Consider the following 7,356-nt stretch of genomic DNA (forward strand, 5'->3'; position numbering starts at 1 on the left):
AAAGAAAGAAAGAAAGAAAGAAAGAAAGAAAGAAAGAAAGAAATAAGATGATGAAGCCTGGCTTGCCAGAGATTACCAGAAAAGATAAGAGTAGAGAGAGCAAAGTGCCAGTCCAGAGAGCCAGTTAGTTCCAGAGCTGAATTTTTTAAATATACCAGCTGCTCCCTCCATGTTGATGCTCCAGATGCTCATACTGGCACAGGACACAGCATCGGGCATCATATACGTGACTGACACTTGTGTCTTGCCACTAGGGTTCACAGGATCTAACTCACCTAAATAGTTTACTTCACACACCTAGAAAAGTCACTTGACTCCTACTGCCTAGCCCTTACACCACTTTTTTTTTTGCCTTAGAATCAATAAATAGTATTAATTCTAAGAAAGAAAGTAAGGGTTTAAAAACAAACAGACAATTCAAAGAAATAGCTCTGTCTTACATGAGATTATACTCTAATGGAAAGAAAAAGAACTTATCATAAGCTAGGAAAGGCTATTTTGCTTTGGGGAATAGGATGACATGTCCTTTCCATTAGCAATAAGGGTGTTGATTTGATTATAGTTCCAGAAATGGAAAGAACAGGGACAGTGGAGCAACTTGAAAAGATGACTAGGTAATAAAGGGAAATATGATTGAAGTCCACCCATTACCTTTTGGAAGAGTGGGGCCCTAAGGTACATGTTTTGAAGATAAAACAATTAAGTCCTCCAGGGCAGGGTAACTGGTTTGGGAAGTAAGCCAACTGGTGAGATTAAAATATTATCCACTGAAATAATTCCACTTTAAGGTGATGTTACTTTCTACCTTATGTATTATAAATAACTCCTATCCTTTCTAAACAGAGAGATAAAGCCTTTAATAAGCACGTATTTGGTGTCTGGCATTGTACTAAACATTGGGGATAAAGAAATGTAAACCAATAAGATAGTCCCTACTCCCAAGGATCCTACTTTTTAGTAGGAAAAGAAAATGCTAAAAAGGGTGCTAAATGGGGGAGAGAGTAAGGATATTTGAATGGGGTAAGCAAGGAAAAAGAGATGGAGTCTGGAAAGAATTAAGGTTATGGTAAAGTGAAGCATCATAAGAGTTATTAAAATCATGATTAAGGAGGAGTAATCATTGAGGAGAGAAGGGCCTCAGGTAAAAGGTTACCCAAAGTCACAATGCAGTAAGGAAAATGATATGAATTCTAGAAGCAGTGGTTTCAAGATTAAGTGAATTCAATTTTGTCCATTTTTCATTCATCTTACTCTCTCTTCCCCCAAGTAATCCTCTTAATTTACCATTTTTCTACAAATAGATCTCAGTTGCTCTTTATACAGGTATCCCTTCCACTTCATAACTTTCCCCATTGGGGTTTTGATATATCACCAGTCAGCATTAGAAATTAAATGAGGATTTGGGAGGATTTTTGCAGAAGCCAGAGATGACACACAAAGGCTAGCAGATGACTCAGAAATAGTTTAGAGACTATATAGCCTATGGTCAAATATTTAATCCAAAGTTAACAATAAGGTACTACAAATACCCCCAAAAAGAAAAAGAATCAGACTTGTTCTCTGATACAAAGGGAAAGCCAAAAAACTTTGCATGTATTTTCTATGTTGCACATACCTCTAACCTCTGTGATATGGAAGAGATACGTGTATTTGAAATAACATATATACACTCTATCATTGGGGCTGACATTCAAAGACTTAGCATAGTATGGGCTTAATAAATGTTAACTGAATAAAAGAATAGAGTTGCATTTCATGCAAACATTATTCTATGTTTACTTCTAGGGAATTCTGAAAGTGGGGAAACTGTGATACATATGTTAACAGTTTTCATTTCATATGAAGTCATTTGGCAACATTAAGAAATGCATGATAACATCGATAGCTCTAGCAATAAGCCCGGAAAGAAAATATTGCAGTAGGATTTTTTATCATTATTGATATTTGAAGGAAATGTCCTTTTTCATATGAAATTCATGTATGAGTTCTAATGCAAATAATGCAATATCTTGATCTTGTGTGATCTGATAGGAGTCATTTGTCAGTCCATGAAATCATTCTTTGGCACTTGTAATAACTAACTATATACTCTATTCCCGATACCTTTATTAGAGGAAAACCCATCTATTTAAATAGACATGGGGCAGCAAGGTGGCTCAGTGGATAGAGAGGCAGGCATAGATATGGAGGTCCTGGGTTAAAATTTGGCCTCAGATACTTTCTAGCTGTTTGTGTGAGACCCTGGGCAAGTCACAACTCCAATTTCTTAGCCATTACCACTCTTCTGTCTTGGGACTAATACTAGTATTGATTCTAAGATGCAAGGTAAGGGTTTAAAAAAACAACTAGTCAATATGAAGAATGAACTAAGTGGGAACAAGGTTTAAACATATACACTTAATCAACCATTCAATCAAAAGCTTTTAGATTGAGTGTGAAAAGTCCTTGGCCAGTTTAGAACTTCTTGAAAGCCACTAAAATGGAGTGATGCTGCACAAGAAATGGTTTGGAATTGGTTGAGGAGACTTAGTCACACCATGCAAATTTTGTATGAATCAAGCCATTTGGACCCCAAACATTTCAGCATCTGGTAGCTTAGTGGTGAAAGCCTTTGAGCCAAACCCCAGAGAAAGAATCACTTGCAGAGGGAGGAAAAGAGTTCCAAACTTGGCCTTGGTTTCAATATCTTCCACCCCAAACCCCCTTCCCCATGGTTGGAGCAGGATTTAATGAGCTTCCAATGGTATGAGAGATTTTGGACTTCTCCTCACTTCTTAGCATTGTCTAATTAACTGTGTCTTGGCAAGAAGAAGAAGATGTATGGGAAAGGACTAGAATCAGATTGCTTGCCCTACATATAATTAATAGTGATTTAATTTACCTCCCCTCTAACTTTTTTTCCTTTCTTTTTAAAATAAGGTGTAGGAGGGAAATCAAGGAGACTATAAATTTGACTTAAGTGATAATCTTCCCATATCACACCACTTTGGAATCACTGGCAACTTACCAGCTGCCCATCTCCCCATTCAGACTGCAGCAGGACATAAAATAATGAAAAGATTAGGCCAGAAATCTCCCCAGAAATAAGCAGAGCCCAACACAGTATAAAGTACAAAGGAAAAAAATAGGCTGGAAAAATGAGTAAACAACAAAAGAAAGACCTGAGCATAAAAAAATACTGTGTTTACAGGGAATCTAAAGACATAAAAATATAAAACAATGACCTAAAACCATCTATAAATGGAAGCAGCTAGGTGGCTCACTGACTGGAAAGCCAGTTCTAGAGGTCCTGGGTTCAAATATGACTTCAGACACTTCCCAGCTCTGTGATCCTGGTCAAATCACTTAACCACAATTGTCTAATCCTTAACACTCCTCTGCCATAGAAATAATATAGAGTATTGAGTCTAAGATGGAAGGAAAGGGACTTTTCCCCCAATCTATAAGCAAATTATAAAAAAAAAATGTAGACTGGACACAAACCCAATAAGAATTTCTAGGCAAGTTGTTAAAAAGAGCTTTTTTAAAAGATCAAAAAATTATTTCAAAAATGAAACAAGAGTGGTAGAGGGCACACTGTGAAAAGAAATAAGAGCTACACACACACACACACACACACACACACACACACACACACACACACAATTATAAAAAAAGAATTTACCACTTGTTAAAAGAGGTACAAAATATATTCTGAAAAATCAGAATTAACCAAATGGTAAAAGAGGCCCAAAACCTCACTGAAGAAAATAAATAAGTCCTTAAGAATCAGAATTGTGAAGTGGAAGCTAATATCCCATGAGACACCAAGAAACCATAAACAAAGTTAAAAGAATGAAAAATTAGAAAAAAATTAAAATATCTCATAAAAAAGCTGACCTAGAAAATAGATCAAGGATAGATAATTTAAGAATCATTGGACTATATTAAAGTCATGACCAAAAAAGAGCTTAGATGTTATATTTCAAGAAATCATAAAGAGAAATTGCACAGATATGTTAAGATCAAAGGGCAAAGTAGAAATTCACAGAATCTACTGGTCACTTCCTGAAAGAAATAACACAATGAAAACTTTCAGGAATATTATTACCCAAATCCAGAATTCATAGGTCAAAGAGAAAATACTGCAGATAATCAGAAAGAAATAATTCAAATATCATGGAACCACAGTCAGGATCACATAAGATGTAGTAGCTATTACTATAAAGAAATAGAAGGTTTAGAATATGAAATTCCAGAAAGCAAAAGTGCAGACCAAGAATAACACAGTAAAACAGTGTAATCCTACAGGAGAAAAATCAATCTTTAATAAATTAGAGGGCTTTCAAGCATTCATAATGAAAAGACCAGAGGTTTATAGATAATTTAACATTCAACCACAAACTCAAGAAAAGCATGAAAAAGTAATGATGTTTGGGAAATCATAAGGACTTTAACAAGGTTAAACTGTTTACATTCCTATTTCAAAAGATGACATATAACCTCTAAGAATTTTATCATTACTAAGGCAGTTAAAGGAACTCTATTTAGACAAAGGACCTGGGTATGATTCTATTAATGTTGGGGTGATCTCAGAAGAAAAATGGAAGGATCAGAAAAAGGAGAAAAAGAAAGGAAGAATGAGGAAGATTATCTTACCTATATGGGGCCACAAGGAAGAATTTATACAGTGGAGAGAATGGGAGTCGGGGGAAAAAACATTTGAATCTCAGTCTCATCTGAGTTCAAGGAGGGAAGAATATGCACAATTGGGTTCAGGAATCCATCTTACCCAAAAGGGAAGTAAGAAGGGTTAAAAAAAAGAAGGGAATGGATAAGAGAAAAGGTAGGTTAAGGGAACTATTGGTCTAAAAAAAGTAATATAAAGAAGATGTATGACTAAATTTGGTAATCAGCAGAATTGAAGGGAGACCTTTTATGATCCATTGGTATCCAATTAATGTCAAGATATCTGTGAGAAGATTCCCAGCAAACTGAATAGACTTAGTATGCAAGATTTATAAGGAGAATCACAAAGAATAAAAAAGTATTGTGTGCTGCCCCACTAGAAAGACACACAATATCAATGAGATTGAAGATACAGTGAGATACAGGATAAGATGATATTGGTTTTAAACCAAATTTCCACCAAATTATCATACAGTTTTTCTAGAAGATTTTGCTGAAGAAAGATTTCTTTCCCCAGGAAATTGTTCTTGGTTTCTTGAATACTAGATGGCTATACACATTTGCCTCTGTCTTATTTGTCTACCATATCACATTGATCCTACTTTTCTATTTGTTATCAACATCAAATAGTTTATATAATATATAATTTATATTTTTATAATGTGTATAATAGTTTATATAATAATCTGTACTACATTTTGAGGTCTAATAATGCCAACCTTCCTCTTTCCTACTTTCTATCATCATAATTTCCCTTGATATTTTGCTAACCTGACATTTTGACTAAACCAATAAAGTATGCCTTTGGTAAGAAACTACACAATGTAGTGGATGAAGACAAGGACCTTATGTCAGGAAAAACCTGCTTTCATATCTCAGTCTGACACATGCTAATTGTGTGACCCTAACATATGAATTGGTTCAAATATTCTGGAAAGCAATTTGTAATTATACCAATAAAATGACCCAAATGCCTATATCATATGACTCAGTGATTCCACCACCAGTCTTATGAACCATATGGTTAATGACAAAAAAGAAAGGTTCCATATTAACAAAAATATTTATAGCAGCAATTTTTGTAGTGTTAAAAACTGGAAATAAAATAAATTCCCATTGTTTTCCAATCATATGGGACTTCATATTTGAGATTTTCTTAGCAAAAATACTGGAGAGTTTTGCCATTTCCTTCTCCAGCTCATTTTACAAGTTTAAATGATTTGCTCAGGGTCACATAGCTAGTAAGTTTCTGATGCAAAATTTGAACTCAGGAAAATGAGTCTTCCTGACTCTAGGCCCTATCCACTCAGGAATCTAAAATTACACTACATGAATGTAATGGAATATTACTGTGCTTTAAGAAATGACAAATACGATGAATAAAGACACACATGGAAAATGCTTAAACAAAATGATTCAAAGTGAATAAAATGAGCCAATAAAGCAATATATACAGTAATTACAATAAGTGAAATAAAACAACCACAAAATAATTGAAAATTAATGTTTCAAGATTATATAAAATAAGATTAGCTCCAAAAAAAGAGATATAAGAAAATACCCCTCATCACTCTTGTGCAAAATGTTGGGATCTGATAGTTCTGACTATCTTATATATCATCAGATTTTTATGTATTCATCAGTTTTGCTCATTTTTATTTCTGGTCCTCTTTTTTTAAAAAAAAATCTTTGTTATAAGGCATGTCTCACCGGTAAATAGAACAGAAAAGATATAGGGTAATTCAAGTGATTTTAAATACAAAAGTTACCAATAAAATTTATTTTTTAAAAAGTGGTAACTGTGGCTTTAGAAAAGGCAAGAGTAAAAATGAAAATGGTTAAGAATGACCTGCAGGGAAACTACAGTTTAGAGAAATCATAAATAACAAAACATTATAAATAGTTAGATATACAACAAATGGAATAACATCTAACTACTTAAAGGGAAACTAACTGACCTACAAAAACTAGACAAGAAAAAAAAACATTGAGAGCATCAATCTGCCCCCTTTCATCTCTAGCAAATGTTAATGAAAACTGAAAGGAAACAAAAATTTAGAAAGAATATGAGGGAAAATTAAATAATTATAATTTGGGGAAATTATTGAATAGAATGCTATTATGTATAAATTCTCCACTTTTCATGGCACACTTACAAATCATAATGATGAGCATAAAAAACTGATGAACAATTGCAGAAAGATAAGAGCCTTCAGGGTTTGATTGTTCTTAGATGAGAAACTGGAGTGGTCCAGAGTGCATAAAGTTCCAAGTGAAGGGACCAAAATAGAGTATAGAGGATAGAGTTTTAGTTCTGAAGTCAGAAAACTGAGTTTAAATCCCAACTCTGCCTCATACTACTTGTGTCATAATGGGTTTGCCAAACTTCAGCTTCCTCATCATTAAAATAAAGTAGTTGGACTAAATGACCTCCAAAGTCCTTTCTAGGGTTATGATGTTATCATGTGAAGCATGGTCTGGGATTGGATAGATTGTGAGTTAGGATGCCTCATTCTCTTTCCTTTGTTCTCTAAATTTCTATCTCTTATTGCACATGTCCCTCTTTGGAAAGGTTGCTAGGGACCCGCTGGATTTCCATCTGTACAACTTCTACTTTCTCCTGTCAGTTTGATTTCTTCCTGAGATATGGAAAGCAATTTTTCTTTTGACCTCAGGTCTTCCATGTTC

This window comes from Gracilinanus agilis, chromosome 4 (assembly GCF_016433145.1).
Source record: "Gracilinanus agilis isolate LMUSP501 chromosome 4, AgileGrace, whole genome shotgun sequence".
NCBI classification, from domain to species: Eukaryota; Metazoa; Chordata; class Mammalia; order Didelphimorphia; family Didelphidae; genus Gracilinanus; species Gracilinanus agilis.